Source organism: Stegodyphus dumicola, chromosome 2, assembly GCF_044657685.1.
Source record: "Stegodyphus dumicola isolate Sdum_Otavi_A_Nest chromosome 2, ASM4465768v1".
Classification (NCBI taxonomy): domain Eukaryota; kingdom Metazoa; phylum Arthropoda; class Arachnida; order Araneae; family Eresidae; genus Stegodyphus; species Stegodyphus dumicola.
This window is the reverse complement of record NC_140769.1, coordinates 165075420-165093442: the sequence shown is the minus strand read 5'-3', so window position 1 is coordinate 165093442 and position 18023 is coordinate 165075420. Positions and strand designations below refer to the sequence as shown.

General features: G+C 33.6%; 1 protein-coding gene across 8 annotated transcripts in view; it reads right to left on the bottom strand.

Moving 5' to 3' along the window:
* The window catches only part of Klc (kinesin light chain), a 156002-nt gene that overhangs the window by 98742 nt on the left and 39237 nt on the right, over positions 1-18023 (bottom strand). The window contains exon 1 of one of the 8 annotated variants that reach the window (XM_085811419.1): positions 878-1014. The exons of the other annotated variants lie outside the window; for them this stretch is intronic. The gene's annotated coding sequence lies outside the window, so the exon portion shown is untranslated. Of the gene's footprint in view, positions 1-877; positions 1015-18023 lie in introns of those variants that run through there. 8 annotated transcript variants of the gene reach the window in all.

Here is an 18023-nt window from a genome sequence, read left to right as displayed (position 1 = left end):
CTATGGCGTTATTTTAACGAATTCCTTACGTTGAATTAATTTACAACTCCATGCAAGCAGCATATTAAAGATGGTGGACACCAAAGAATTTCTCACTGCTTAATCAAAATTCCTTTTAAAATTTAAATTACTCATCATATGAGCAAGTCTTTAACCATTACTACCACAGACAGTTCTGACAAAGCACTACTCGTATTTAATTATCAAACCTATGAAATTGTTTGATTTGGCTAATTTCATTATGGCAAAGCACTCGAGGGCTATCTGGCTAAGGGAAAGGCTGCCTTTGTGGAGAGCGTTTTAAGGGAAACTGGCAGGTATACAAGTTACACATGGGGAAAACCATGCAACTAGCCCGTGCGAGGGATTCGAGCCTCAGACCGAACTACCCGTGTTCAGTGACTTAGCCGCTCGGCCGCTGGTAGCCCTAAACCTATAAAACGATTGTTTAGTCGATGATTATACCCAATTTAAAATTTTAAAAAACATTTCATTTTAAGAACTAGAAACTGACCGAAACTCAGTAAATAATTCTGATTTTCAGGACTTACGATGGAAAAGATCACCTGGAATATATCATTTAAATGCATCTGCTTCAAAAAATGTTTCACTACAATCAACAATCGCATTTCATTCTAATACATTACACAGTATTAGTTAAATTAAGTGATGAATATCACACACCATTAAAGGTTTGTAACAAAACTAACTTATATAAAGCATCAAAAAGCATTCACACCGAACTTTGAAGATCTGCTTTCAAATAAAAATACCGAACTATGAAGATTAGCTATCAAATATCACATACAAAGTACTGTTGAAGAAACACACTTCGAAACAGCTACGTTTATAAACCATAACGAAAAACTAATCTTACCTGCACTTAAAGTATCAAAGATTTAACACGACACGACACAACACCAAAGATAAAATGCACCAGAACTACAAAAATCAACGCTGCAAATATAAACGAAAACAACAGAAAAGATGAGTTTTATAATAAAAAGAAAACACTCGCCACACCACTCTTCAAATTTCTTTCGCAAAGTCATTACGCATGATGCAATTGTCTAATGGTATAGGAAACTGCTGTACCTTTACCTTTCGTGTTACTTTTTTTTACCAATCATTATTACAATAGGCAATAATTTAGACATCAACAGAGCATCCGAACAGCAAATAGTACTCGCACATCACGAATCCATTATTCAGAGAAATCACGGTTTTCTTCAAGACAAACAAGAGACTAAAACACAAAAACATAATGAAAGGAGCTAACACGGCAGGTTTGTTTCAAAACATTTTTACACAGACATTCGATTTCATTCCCATTAAAACTTTTATTTTCCATACATGAAGGTTTATGGAAAAATTTCCAGCTATTTTAATCGCTATCTAAGAATAAAAAGTAATAAAAAGAAATAAATCATGTAAAAAGTTCCTAAACGTCAACACTACAGTTCAAGAGTATCTCTAAATGCACTGCGTTTCTTTTAAAGAACGCAAACAACGATTTATAATTAACTTTGCCTTCAGTCATACTTATGACTTCCGCCCAATTTCGGGAGCCAAATTTTTGTGTATTTTGATAATAGTTTTACATTAGAAATAGCAACAGAATTAAAGTCCAACATTTTTAATGCAAGCGTATAGAATAGAACAAATTACTTATTCCTAAACTGATTGATAATAATAATTTTTTTCAAGTTAAATGAGAAGGCAGTATTTCACTCAACTCTCATATAAAACATTAGAAGACCGATATTAAAATATTTTTTGCGTAGGGCCCAACACGATGTTGGAGATTCACGCAAAGCAGTGACTAAAAACGAAAACTTATAATCATTACATTCTAATGCTGAAATACAAATTATTTTTCAAAAATAGTATTTCTGAGGTAAAAAACCCTTTTTCTTTTTCATCTATGCAATGAAATTTGATAAAATTGGTTCCACTGGAAAGATATTTTTAGAACTTCCAGATGCATCATTAATGCATCAAAACATATTATTATAATAATTGTAATAATTATGGGTTGAAATTAAACACGAAAAGAAGCAGAAAAAAAGCATTCATGGTATCCTCATTCAAAGTATTAAACGATATTCGATGTAAAAAAGACATTTTTTAATTAAAATTATTTTTTGAAATCTCATTTTAAATTAAAGGTGAGAACGTCTCATTTTAAATCTTTCAAATTGAAACTACATACTTCTTAAGATTCAAAAGCAATATACGTACTTATTACATCATTACTCTTAATCTCTTAACTGATACAGTTCATAAATACAACTAAATTATATATCTATCTAATTGACAAAGATAGCATTTGCAACGATATTAAAATTAATAAAAAATTTCTGATGCCATATATTACACAATTCAATACAGAACATTCGTCTGGATGTCGATAGTCGCTACTCAAACGTATTCCAGGAACTCAAATAGTGGCTTCAGTTATTTTTGTAATTAGATTTCAAGTATCCGACGATCAAAAGAATGATACAGAAATGAAAAAATTAGAAAAGCTATTTTATCCGATACCAAATGTGGGTTACAATAAATATTAGATGATGGTACTAAAACTTATTGTATTCATGATATTGAAGCTAAGGAAAGAGGGATAACACTGTTAGTGCTCAGCTCAAAGTTAGTGACAGGATGTAAGTCTATAAGACAGCCACAGCATTAAGGACCAATGCTCGATCATAATTCATAGGAATTTTTAACATTTCTTACAATTGTTTAATAGCATATATATATATATATATAGGCAAATTAACACAATTTTGAAATTTTAGTATGAAAATACAATAGGAAGTTACAAAATAGCATATTAATATTTAAGCATGCCCTAAGTTCGCAAGGAGAAATTGATCACAACTATTAGCCCAACAGCTCGTTGCGCACGTTTAACTTCGCCGTAGGAATATAGAAAATAGCGCACCAAAACGGAAGAAAGGTACAACCGCGAAACTCTGCAAAATAAGTACAGTTGACGGGAGACGGAGACACCATCATTCTATTAGAGGTTAGGTGGTATTGTCTAGCGTCTCCGTATATCTAGCATTATAAGATACATCAAATAACACTAGGATCAAATAACACTAAGATTTTGTAGCCGTTGTGGCTCAAGACATAATTGCATAATTTACAACAGTTCACGTTACAAACACAGTTTACAAAGAAAACACTTTACAGACCTTTACAAACTTTTACTGCGTGACATTCAAATATAGTAGCAGTACAGGGAGTTAAACTTCTAAAACAAACTAAGTGAATATTAAATTCTTACTCTATGCACTGCTCCTGTTAACCCCTCCCCCACCCCGCAAAAAAAAAAAAAAAAAAAAAAAGGCTTAAATAAAATTCTTTAAAAAAAATTATGCATCAAGACATAGGTCAGCTCCGAGTTACGCAAGCTTATCGATAATCTGGACGATCCTTGCCACTAAATGACGTTGTTTTACCATAAACTAGAAGACTTGTGTGAGATCAGTTTACAATGAGATACAATATGCAAATGATTCACGTTTGGTGGCAATGCGGATGACTAAACACCCTGCAGTGACGGTGAAAACAGGAAGTGGGACCTATATAAACCGGCGTATAGACGAAAATTCATAAAATATAATGGTCACATTCCGATTCCAGGCGGACTTTAGTAAGCGAAGAATGCCAGGCAGACGGTGTGAGAAGACATTTCTCACAGTTAAAGCGAGTTTGAGAGGGCACTGATCATCGGCATGGAAACCGCAAGCAGGTCGACGCGCCATGTTGCTCGCCAGGTCGCTCACTCGGAGTGTGCCATCAGAATATCTTGATAGCAGTGAACATGAGGTTCTATCCACGTGCGGAGAACGGGTCTGGACACCTTCTTAAACACACCTTCTCTGTTTAAGAAGGTGTTGATCTGAAGCAACCAGGAAGATGCCGAGGCGAGAGGATCGAAGGGCTTGTGGATTCCAGTGACTCATTCCAGGATACAATTAGATGAAGAGATGAAGAAGTGCCAACTGTTCCACAAACAATTTGCAGACGCTTTGCAGAAGCTAGTCTGGAATCCAAGCGCCATTTTCGTGTACTGCCTTTAACACCGAAATTTATTGCTTTTAGATTGATGGTTCGTGATTTTCGTGTACTGCCTTTAACACCGAGATGGATTGCTTTAGTGTATTGCCTTTAACACCGAAATGGATTGCTTATTTTGCACTGCAGATGGCGACTCCATCTGCAGTGGTGCCAAGCCAAAGCAAAGAGAAATGCCACTGATTACCAAAATGTGGTGTTTAGTGATGGTCGTTTTGGGAGGGGTCGTTTTGGGAGGAGATGACAATCACGTACACGAGTGTACAAGCGCCCTGATGAACGGGTCAATTTCACCCACGCTGTCGCGAACAACACACTGCCCGCACAGCAAGCGTAATGGTCTGGGGGCCATAGCCTATGATGCCCAGTCCACTCTAACTGTGGTACGTGGAACTTTAAACGAGCCAGTGTTATGTTGATCATTCTTCGACCCTACTTGAGACCTTTCCTGAATGGTCTTCTAGAGCTATTTTCCAGCAAGGTAATGCTCGTCCGCATACAGCTCGAGTTGTTCAAGACTTCCTATGTCATGCTCATACTCTTCCATGGCCAATGGGCTCCCTGAACTTGTCTCCTATACAGAATGTGTGGGACCAGCTAAAACGCCAGATGCCGCCGTGTCAATCTGTATATGATTCGGAGGTGGGTGTTTAAGATGTGTGGACCGATCTGCCTCAAGACATCAGACATCTAATCAGTTCTATGCTGGATCGTGTTACGGCATGTGTTGCAGCAGAAAGCGGTCCGAAGCACTGTTGAAGTTACACTGTATTTCTCTAACTGTACACACTGTATTTGTTTAATTATCTTGATCCTGAGATAAAGTTAATCTTTCATCTGTGTGTATTAAATTTTATTTCAATCCGACGCTCCTTTCTTGGGGCGCTATTTTTAATGCTCTTGAGTGCAATACGGGTCCAAGGCTTTCGAAATGCAATCTTAACACAATGAGATCCAAGTGGTTAATTCAGCTGGAATATATTCTCCTCTTTTAATAATTATCTACTTTTCAACTTCCTGTTAATTTTATTCATCTAAAACAAAGGACGCATAAAACACACAATATTCGACAACTTTTTAGTACGAAGCTGGGGAAAACTTTTTAATAGCACCTCACTCCCCAGTTCTAAACATTGTTCTTAAATGAGTAGCTACACCAATCTAATTCAACAAATAAAGACAGAATTATGAAAATTCAACGTCTGAGTTTTTGATGCCTGCCAGCTTAATTTCGTGCGAATAGTCTTCTGGTACGCTAATCTGCTTCTTCTAATATTATTAAAACGTAAAACGACCATAAAGCTCATATTTACGTTACACACAGAAATATCTGTGAAAAGAATTCGTTCTAGTATTAGAATGTTTAACATTAACGAAACTGTTGTGCTTAGTTCAACAAGTCACCACCCTTCCATATTCCTCCAAAAAAAAAAGAATCAGATCTAAGGGAGGGTTTCTCAACGGGGTAAGGAATTTCTTCGGAAATGTAAATTTCTGAATTTCCAGGAGAGGGTTTACAGAACCTCGAAATGAGATGGTCTGTAAGAAGAGGCTCACAGGAATGAAAAGTTTAATGTAAGCATGCCATGAAAGCAGTAGAAACAGAAATCAATGAATTACATATTCATATACTATGATTTATTTATTCAATATAAGTTCGCATCCATTATCACTAAAGAAGGGGGGGGTCACTGTTTATTTGTAGCGAAGTTTTACTAAATGATTCTATGAAATCAATTATTTGAAGCAACGTTTGTAAACTAATCACCCTCAACGCAAAGACAATGACAAAAACTACTTTCAGACTGACATTACAGGACATCTCTCAAAAAAATTAAACTAGTATCATTGGAGACATTCCATGGAATTCCGTTATATTAGGATCATTCCACCAAATCTTAAGGTAATGGAAGCTTCCCATGTCTTAGCACTTGAAACAGAAAGCAAACAAAACCATATACAACAGGAAGAAATAAATCCAGTTACTGCGCTCTCAAAATAATCGATATTGAATTGGACTAGAATGGAAAAAGCTTACAATAATTCATTATCAGACAATATTCTTTTAAAAACAAGCAGCGATATGGCCTTTAACATCAAGGATAAAGTTTATAGGAGATAAAAGTCTGCAATATCTGCTTTACTTTCAATTCAATTCAAATCAAATTCAAATCGACAAAGATAGCGTCGTGTTCCCAGTTGTTAGTATTTGCCAAGTACAAAGTTTATTTATCAACATTAACATCTCGTTACTTCCGGAAACACTCACAAAACCATAGTTTAGAAAAGAATCCATGTTTGCTTGCGGGGCAATATTTATCAATACTATGTGAATAGAGCAGTAGCAATCTTAGGAACAAAATCTAATTTGTGCAAAAAGTGTTCTCCATGAGTGAATGAAATTCACTGCATAAAATATCGACAAACAATGGCCTCAAAAACATTCCAATTCAATTAGGATAAATTCGAAACGAAATGATGCATATTCGAATTTTACTTAACAGGGGCTCTGAACCTTACCATTAACAAATCCTCGGTGACTTTCAAGACGAAGTAAGATTGGCAAAGCGTTGGAATTATGATCTAAACTTAAATTATCTTTTGAAATACAGGGTAAGGTGGAAATTTATTCTTTGTTGGAAGATGAAGAATGAATCATGCGCCTCTTTTTGAGCTGGTATATAAATCGAATATTCTAATGGAAGGAACGAAAAAAAATATAATAATTCACCAAATAATTTTTTCTTCTAGTTTAGCGAAATATCAATATTAAAAATGCTTGACTGTTTGAGGAATTGTGATAAATTCTTGATTTCGACTGCAAAGAACAAATACTTCCAGAATTTCTAAAAAGCTAAATTCAGTAAGCATTTGGAATTTCCCTGAAATAAGCAGTCATTAAATTTGATTCAATAGGACACCTGTTCAACTGCTCAACTGACAAAATTCTTGTTGAATGTAAAGACGATTTTCTGAAGTTAAAAGATCAATTTAGAGGCAAAAGAATGTTCGATGAGAAATCAAGCCACAGAATCTGACTTTTGATTAGCATATCCTAAACAAAACTTACCAAAAACGTAATTCCTGCATTTATCTGTGTTCTATTTGTATCAACGTTAATTATCTATTTTTCTATAAGGTTCTGTTTAAGTCTACTTGAGAATAAGGCTTTTCAAGTCTACTGGAAATTAATATGAAACAGCGAAGCAGTTTGGAGTTCGAAAATGGCCTGCGTTATGCTCTTTCAAGAATTTTTCCACGTTTTTTAGAATTGCTAAAGGAAAAACAAAAGTGACACGTTTCTCATTAAGATTCATTATATCAAAATCAAGTGATCTATATATTAATACTCTCTTGAACTTTATTAAGATTAGTCCGTCACGCAATTCCTTTAAAATTATTAAATAAACCATATATATATATATTTTTTTTTAATTTACCGATCTTTGATTATTTGAAAAATATTTACAAGCAGCTTCTACATACTAAAATTAATTATTTTAAACTTATTAGGAATGCACTTAAGATAAAAAAAAATCCCAAAAGTGGGCAGATATATTCTGACATATGTAAAATGGGAGAACAGCATTAAAAGATTAAAAAATCACTGGCGTTACATTGCTTAATTTAAGCAAAGCACGTAGGAAGCTACCTCTCTACATTCCAATTTTAAATGACACTTCTCTATCAAAATGCGGAAAGATTACCCTTCTTATCAACCTCTGCCAGGATTGACAGAAATAGAGCGATATGCAAATACCATACGATCATAAATATATCTATCTACGTCGGTATTCGAATCCAGGCCCAATGGAGATTTCAGTCTAACTCTATTAACCACCATACAGTTTGAGAGGGCTCAAGGTCTAATGAGTTAGAACATTATGGTGGCATATACTTACACAGATAATTCTTTCTCCATGCTACAGCACCTAGCAAGTAGACTAAGCCATTTGATGCCTAGTGATCTTAATGCAATTTATTCGTTCTAGCATTTAGAAGTAATACATACTACACTAAGAAAGAAAAAATTTTTTTTTTTTTTTTTTTCCATAACTGATAATAATAGTTGAAAAAGAAAACATTAATGTTCAAATATAGCAAAAAGTCACCCTTACCGTCAAAAGTTTACAGTAGAATGAAAGTAAATAATAAAAAAGTAGTTCATCAAAAATTTGTAACATAAATCATGACTCAACTTTTCTCAAAAATGAAGCGAATTTTGTAAAGAAAAGGCAGAGGTTGTCAAGGTCAGACAAAAACTTGCGAATAGAATGAGAACTATAGGCCAACGCGAAAAAAAGAATCGTCGTTTGAAAGGTAGGTAGGTGTCCACGAAGGACAACCTGTCACGAGTCCTAATGAGCGAGAAGCTGCACGAAAACATGCATATCACAAATATTAATGAGATTATATTAGCATCTAACAAACAATCGTTTATTTAAGTGAAGGCTTCGCCTTTTTTTTGGGGGGGGAGGGGGTATAAAATAGAGTTGAAACTTAAAAAGCGCAAACTGTATTTCTGAGGGAATCACCAGAAAAACAAAATTACGTGAGAAAAAATTTTAGTGATACGCAATAGTTTAAAAAAACTCGCAGACAATCTGCGTAAAATGTATGCAAATACCAGTTGATTTTATCATTTGTTGTCACAAAATACAGCGGAACTTCGATAAGCCAAAACTGAATACAGAGGAGGAGGGGAATGGAACATATCGAGCATTAGGCTTGATGGGCAAAATCACTCCGAATCTTGAACTAACACATTCAGTTCGATTTATCGTCTAGATTTAGCAATGCATGTAACATCAGTAGTATTTCATATCACAGAAGCCAACACTGATACAGTCTTGACCAACAGAGATTCTTCTAAAGAGGAGATAGCCTTTAATTGTCTTAATGATATTTTCTTTTTCGTAACTCATTTTAATATCAATAAGCTATGCAGTACAAGTATATCAACATATACACCAGAATTTTCGGAAAAGCAAAAAATCAGTATTTCTAGTCTTCGAATTGCACAAAGATCAACAGAATTTCACTAATGCAGTATGTGTAGATTTCCATCAAATACGCAATTTTTACTACAAACGCAATATACATACAAATAATAAAACACACCAGAAACGTCAATAAATCTGTATATAAATTTATATAGCTTTCAGTAATGTCCAATTACAATTTATTAAACATATTCTTTTATAACTATGTAAGAATGTGACAAATCGGTTAACAGAAGGTTCAATTTAATTTTGAGCTTACAGTTTTTTTAGTTAGTGTACACTTGCTAAATTCCATAATTAATGACTCTTTTTGACTTAAGAGGCACGAAAATATAAAATAACAGATATATTTTTAATGAATCAATATTAAGAATACAGGTTATAAAAAACTCAGTTAAAAAAAACAGCTAGTAAAAACACTTAAATTCGCAAAAGATAAGCCTAAATATTTGGTTGAAGTTATACAGCTGAATATGTTTACTACTTATAAAATAATATAAGGGCAATTCCGTGAAATATGCATAAAAAGATGCCTTTTATAGGCGTCTTTTTGTGTACACTTCTATTTTTTCGTAACTAGAAAAAGAACAGTCTCAATTATGTCTGAGACGTTCAGTGAAGGAAGTAACAGCAACATCGAAAAATCACACGAGTCAAGAGGTTTTATAGTACAAATATTGATATATCGATTATTGATCTCGCCACATATTTAAAATTATACCATAAGAAAGAAAGGAAAAAGCAAATTCCATTATCCAGGATTCCTACAACTGAAGTTAAAAATTAAGGCAATGACATTTAAAAATATAATTATACGCTAAAAAATACTTAAAAGGCAGTTGCATGCATGTATTATTTTTATAGCATAACTTACTTAAATTACTCATCTAAACACCATTTTAGATTCGAAATAATGTAATGATAAAAACTGATTTCCTCAAAAAAAATTTTCTTAGGCCGGTCCACGTTTGCAGAACGGTGAAAGTAGAAATCCTTCCCTCCATCAATATTTTACGTTTCAGCTCCCAAGCATATGTCGGAATATTTTCGGAGCATGATTTCTGTCTGTGTCGCTAAATCTGCATTTCAAATATGTGTATGAATGTATTTTGAAAGTTGTATGACCACAGTAAGATAATTCATATAAAAATTAAATCGAGAATTTATTTTATTTATTTCACATAGGGCTTAGTTAATCAGAAAAGTTCTACGACACAGCTTAAATATTTTACTTGTGGAAATTTTGGCATTTTAATCGTGCTGTCTCTTACACAATTAAAACGGCATTTTATAGCTATTAGCTGAAATGTGTAGTAACTAGTTAAACAGAAATATAACTGTTATCCCGTTAACCAATCTAAAAATTCCAGATCGTTATCACTGATTTTAGTTTCCAAACTGCAATTTATATGCGCCACTTTTATTTTGCTTAATGTTGTATGCATAAACTCTAAGATCTCACGTGTATACCACATGACTTCCTTGTACGGTGATATTAAATTACACACATTTTTCGTTGCACTTCTTTTAAGCTTATTCCCTCGAATTATTCTAATTAATTAACCGATCTTTCAAGGAAAATTGAATATGACATCAAAAATGGCAAATTTTGAAATTAAATACTCCAATACACCAATTTTTGTCATAAGGAATTCAAACTCCATATAATTTTGTATTTTCATAACGAATGCAAAACTTTCCCAAATATCAGTATAGAAACCGGGAGACCGCATTAAAGATTGGATTTTTTTACTTTCCGAAAAATATTATTTTTTTAATTGGACATTGCCCAAACATGAATATTTTCATCAATTAAGACAATTCTGTAATTGGCGTCTATGACCACGTCCAATTGACGATTGCGAAAATAAAGGTAGGGTAAGTAAGGGAGTGGGTGTATATATATATATGTTATTACGAAATGTGCAGGCGCGGTAAGATAGCTTCCCCGCAAAGCAGGTTTAGGGTTGCCATCAAATGGCAATGGAAGGCAGGGTTTCCACATTTGGCGATATGCCATGGACGGAAGGAGAACTTTCTGGAACGTAATCTTACCGGTTTAGCCCAGAATGTTCTCGAACACAAGCCAAAAACTATATAAACTCTGCTGGTACGCGGAGAGTCAGTGCGAGATAGTGTCTCGAGTTAAGTCAGTCCGTGCGGAATCGATCAAGTTGAAAGCCGGGCAGCGAGTTCATCGAAAGAGTCTCTTCGTGTATCGCGGTTAGTGCATCGTCAAGAGTGTGTGTTGAGCTCCCGGAACGACTGAACCGAAGAGTCGGGAGCTGGTTGCATTAGGTTTTCCGTAAGAAGTACTATAGAAAGAAGAAGATTGAAAACTCGAATGAGCTGTCATTTGTTAACTTCACAGCTGTATTTTGAAGGTGTAATAGAATCCTAATGATGGACCTTATAAGAAATAGACTAACCCAAACGGGTTTTCTCCCTCGTCTGAGGCGCTGCCGGCTGTCACCTTCATCACATCCGGAGGAGTAGGGACGACTTGCAGAAATTTAACATTGGTTGCCTATTGCAGCGTGTATAATTGTCAAGAAAAAGCTGGTTGTAGCGCCTCATTTCACAAATTAGAATTTCTACATATTTTTATTTTTGAAATTGAGATTGATTTTTAAAAATTTAGTATATTTTATCAAGCATAATAATAACTTTCCAAGTAATAAAGTGTGTTTTGATATTCCATCAAGTGCTGTCGTCGTTATTCACTCCAAATCCGCACGAACCCCGTACGTAAGTAACGTGGAGGGAAAAAAAAAAATATATATATATATATAAGCTATTATAAATAAAAAAATGTATATATATACAAAAAATTATTATTCAGAATAAATGTAATTACTCCAAGAATTTTCGCGCATTATGCCGCAGAAAACTGATCAGTAAAAATACAAAGAAAGAAACTATTTCTGGTTTTTCTTGTGATGGTTCAGTTTTATTTTTCACTCTACATCATTATATTCTACATTTATAGGATCTTTTGAAATTTATTTAAATTTAAATTTTTGGTCTTTGTGAAAAATTAGTTCTAAATTTATTTCTTTATATATCACTTGATTCTGTCCATTGTAATAAAAAAGGGTAGTGCACAACTAGATGTTATAGCAGACCCATAGACTAAATTTTTACGTTCTACGGCTAATTGTTCTTCAGTTATGCGAGATATACGCATACGTATGTAAGTACAGACGTCACGAAAAAAAAAATCCCTTCTGAATTCACTTTAAATCCATTTTACAATCCGTTTGGGAAAAAACAGTCCTTTATTCTGCTCGCACGTACAGATGTCATGCAAAAAAAAAAAAAAAAAAAAAAGTCCAAATGGTTTTTGGAAACAGTCAAAAAAGACATTTCTTTTGAAATATGATACCTGAAATATTTTCAGATTACAATACTCCCTTCATTCACAGAAGGAATTAGAAAGGGCAGAAAAACAAAGAAACTGAAATTTAAAGTTGGGGAGGGTAGAATGTACAATAAATTTATCGGAACTCAAGTTTTAAAAAAGAAAATGGATTTCGCTACCTTACTTCCCATCAATAAAGTTTTATTTGAGAAATGAGTTAGATTACTTCAGTTTGCGATAAGCTAAACTAGATATATAACAAAGCTAAACTTAATATATAACATAATGGTACTCATAAATAACAAAATAATTTATTACAGCACAACATTCGACGGGAATTACCTTTGAAATAGATACATTAGTATAGAACTTCGAACCCATGACGAATTTACCAGTTCACTAGGGTGCTGATGGACATGTCCCTCCCTGGAAGGGAGCTGACTCCTTGCGGGATATTTTTGTTTATGAAAAAACCGCAAAAACTACGCTACAGTCAGTACAACCCGTTCTCGATATAAAACTTGGATGAACCTACCTACAACAGTTCTAATTTTAAGCGGCTAGATGAATAAGCAGCAATGACTAAAAAGACAGCAATCGTGCGAATTCTAACTTTTAAACAATCACCACAAAGAAGTTAAAAAAAAAAAAATTGAAACGTTTCGTATTTTAAATTATGTTCAAAGGGGCGTTTTTTAACGTTTTGTGTGTTACCTTTATTTATTAAATACGTTCTTTGCACTTAAACCATTAGTTCAATAGCAATGTCGCAAAATAATTTTAAAATGAGCATATCTTTAGAATTTCCGATGCACAGTTCGACGCGCTGGAGATAAAAAGGTCCCCCCCCCGGTACAGTGTTGCCATTGCTCGCTTTTAAATCGTTGAGTTTGTTACTCAAATATTCGTTAAAGTTTTAAAAAATATGAAATCGATAGTAAAACAAATTCTAAATTTCAAATGCCCATATTCGCAGTAGGATTACGTCATTCAAAATTGGATGGCTCTAGATACCGTTGTTTTATCACAATGCGAGAAATATACATACATTTATGCAGATTTTTCATTATTTAATTTCTTCAAATACAATGCAGGACTCTTAACATTTTGCGGCAACAGTTTGAGTTATAGGAGTCCGACGCAAAATGCCAAAACGAAAGTAATAGTCCTTCGGGACTCAAATCCCTTTAGACTCTTTAAAAAAAAAAAAAAAAAAAAAAAAAAAGGAAAAGGGGAACATACAAAACTATTATCGCCTTTTTAATTCCAATGAAAAGGGACTTTTGATGCATGTCGTTATAGTAAATGCCATACATCCTTTTCATATACATGTCTCATCCTCTATTTTAGAATTACTGATGCCACTTTTTTTCTGCATGAATACACGTTAGCATCAAAATTTTATATGTAAATTTTTCATAGTTTCACGAAATAATTCTTCAACTTTATGACATAATCTGAGTATAAATTCAACTCTTTATAATACGCTATAGCATTATGTCCCATATTAAAAACGTAGCAATATTCAACAGAATGCACGAAAAACAACATAATAACGTTTAGTTATTTTCTTTTCACATTTGCTTAAGAGAAAGGTAGGTACGATCTCATTATTAAGAGATCGCCCTAAATGTGCAAACGGGCTTGAAAATACTTAATGATTCTCAGAGAAACAGTTCTCGAACTCTCCTAAGAAAATCGATCGAGAAGTATTTTCCGCAACTGGTGCGCAAGTCTGTTGCCATAGGAGCGGCACAGCTGCTTCGAGCGCTGGACACTGATTATTATTCTATGATCAATAACAAAATGCTACCCAGAAAATTGCAAAAAAAAGTTACGAATGGTTAAAAGAAACGCAACAATTAATATGCACACGTAATCGGCTTTATGAAATATAGGATTTCTGCTTCATTAAATATCATATACGCAGAAGAAATCCGGAAGTACTAACGGGCCAGTTTTAATGAAAAATGTAAGGATTATTAAGTAATTTTGACCAACAGATTTTTCGACATTCATTTCCTGATAAGAACACTTTACCTTCTGTTCTATGAATTATTCCAGCACTTTTAATACATTTTTTAAAAAAATGTTTTTAATAATTTCATCAGAAAATAACAATTACTTGACATTGTTATTCAGAAAAATGTAAATTATATGAACAACTAACCCCAACGTTTATCTTGCTATAATTATTCCAAAGAGCCGCCTCATTCTTCTATTTGTAAACTCTTCTGCGGTATAAAATTGTAGTGCGCGATGTTAGAAAGTGCTTCAAATTAAAATAAATACATAAATCTCAAAGCTTTCAGATTTTACATTATCCCAAACGGGCCTCTTTTTTTTTTTTTTTTTTTTTTTTTTTTTTTTTTTTACAGCATTATCTTCAGAATTTCCGATACACAGTCTCGCGCGCTGGAGATAAAATCTTTTATTCCTTACTATGTTGCCACTGCTCGTTTCGTTCAGTTTTTTAATCAAAAATTCGCTAAAAGTTTTACAAAATATCAAATAGTCAATAATACTAATTCGGGCTTCCAGATGCCCATGTTCGGGCGGAGGACTATGTTATTCAAAATTTGATTATTCTAGTTATCGTTGTTTTCTCACAATGCGAGAAACACATGTGTTTCTCGCATTGAACAATTTTTAAATCAAATAAATAAGCATATTTAGTAAAAACCCTCTCTAAAACGACCACCTGCGTTTCCAGGTTACTCTGATGGTCTTAAAGAGATCATATTTTCATTCTGTTAATTTTATTGTTTACAAGAAGTCTATTAACGTCAGATAAAAAAATAGCATAAACCCATATAAACCAACAGAAGATTTATTATTATATTGATACCAGTAAGAAAACCAGTAAAAGTCAATATAAACCTATACAAACTAGTACAAAGTTGTGCCATTGAATGTTGGTTGTATGGGTGTCAAGTGATACCAGTAAGAAAAACCCACAGAGATCAATAGAAACCAGTAAAAGTCAGTAGAGACCATCAAAAATTCTATAAGTACCAGTAGAAAGTTTTACTGGTTTCTATGGGTCATTTTGAAACCAGTAAGAAAAACCCACAGAGACCAACAGAAACCAGTAAAAGTCAATAAAAACCCATAAAATCTTATGGGTACCCATAAAAAGTTTTACTGGTTTCTATGGGGCATTTTTAGCAGGGCACATACACATTCATGTAGATTCTTCATTACTTAGTTTCTTTAAATGTAATACTGGGGTATAATATTTGGTGATTCCCCCCCCAATCTGAGAAACATACATACATCCATGTAGGTTCTTCATTATTTAGTTTCTTTAAATATAATACAGGGCGATAATATTTTTTCCCCTGTGCAATTTCCTAATTTTTAATCCGCCTTTTCGCGAATAATCGTCCTTGTACTGCTGGTAGATCAGCCGCAAAAAGGTTTCGAGTGCAATGGGTTAAAAATGAATGGAAAATGGTATACGCATTATTTTATTCAGATATTTATCGCAAACTGTCAAGAAGCGTCACACCGAATTCGCGGCAGTGTTTTCGTGATTTTCCTCAAGTGCAGTGCAAATAAAGATCTTTTTCACTTTAAAAGTAGTCTACGAGAGCTTTCCACAGGTAGTCAGATAAGCACTTACTATATATTTGGAGGAATTATTCAGGTCACTTCATTTCATTTCATTTTCGACTCGAATGATCGATTTTTTATTTTTTACAAATGTTTGCAATTAGCTATTCCACAACTCAAAATGATTATTACACTAACAAATGATAATAATTCAACTTCATAAAAAATGTAAAATTATACATCAATATCAGCGATTTATAAATAAGAAACATTTACGTCAATCTCTTGTTCTTTTTCGAAATTTCTTCTCAGTCCTTAAATATAACATTTTGTCCATTGAATCTCAAGTTTTATTAGTTTCGTTATTAAACTCGTAATTAATGTCACGTTCAAGTAAGAAACCAACACGCCAGAATAGCAGTTATCGAGTATCCAAGCACATTAAAAAAACCTTCATAATATCTAAATACACACAGAGCTAACTGTTGCAATAATTGTTGCAAATAACTGTTCAAAATAATTGTTCGAAATTAGGAAAGTTCGAATTAAAGCCTAAATTATTCAAGCATAATCACAAAACCGGAAATAAACTCAATGGCAGGAACATCAATTTTTGAAGAGTACAGAATGAGGAATAGCTGAAATGCTGTGGCTGTTACAAATCAATAACAATGAGCTTCGAAAAAGCAATATTGAAATCAAAATACCGTATATACCCGCGTATAAGTCGAGATATTTTGGGCAAAAAAAAAAAGACTTCAAAGTGGGGGGTCGACTTATACGCGGGGCCATAAAAAATTAAAAGAATCGGAAGTTCAAAAATTTCTTTGTATAATGCAGTTGTTTTCTTCCCGTACTCGAATTGGACGACTTATCAAATAAGTCACTTACTTGAAGTAATTTCATGACTTAAATTATTTTACGAACTACAGTGGTGGCCAAAATTGTGGACACTTTTAGAAATTTTTATGTTTTTGCTCCTGAAAAATGCGAATGCCTGCGAAATACCCTCTGAATGATTATAAAATCATTTAAAAAATGTTGTATTAGCAACGAACTAGACGCCACGGAAGATGATGCTGTTTTTGAAAGTGAAAATGACGACGAAGGCTGTAGTAGTGATTGTAACAATACAGAGTTCGAGACTGAAAATATGTATGACGAGCCAATGACGACAGAAGAGTTCTATGAAATGTTTGGCGAATCTGACTATGAATCAGACGTTGAAGGATTTTGATTTTGTTTATTTACCAAGGTATTTTTTATCGTATATTTACTTTTTTTCTCAGATGATTTTGAATAAATGTAGTACTTAAAAAATTTTTTTCGAAGTTTCTCGATCGATTTCGGAAGTGGGGGGTCGACTTATACGCGGGTTTCTTATTTTCTACGAATTTTTTATGTCGAAGTGGGGGGGGGGTCGACTTATACGCGGTATCGACTTATACGCGAGTATATACGGTACTAAAAATATTATTAGACACATCGTAATTTAGAAGCACAGAAAACAAAATCGAGAAACAGGAAATCACACTACTAAGAGTATTATTGAATATAGCCGTAATTTAGAAGCACAGAAACCAAAACTGAGAAACAAAAAGTCGCAAGATAAATTCTTTAAATAACACCAACATTAAACACAATGTCAACGTTCAAAACAACTGTTCAGCGACAATCGAAATTTTAAGACAGTTCGAAAGTCAAGAATACAGTACTGTGAGGCAGCTAAATTCAACTGAGATTCATCTTCGTAAACACAAACAAAAACGCGATTAACAGTTGAAGCCCTGACAGCTGTTTTATAATACCAGCCAAATATGTCTTCTTGCTTTACTTATGGAGAAAAGAAAACGAGACACACGAAGGAAATAAAATATTACCCAGCTCCAACTATCTTTTCATTGAAGCCCTGAATAATCTCAGCCCACATTACCCAGCTTACAGCCTCAGATTTTAGATTCCCAAATTAATTATCTCATTGTGTGAAAAGTACAATAATTTTTCTTTTTTCATTT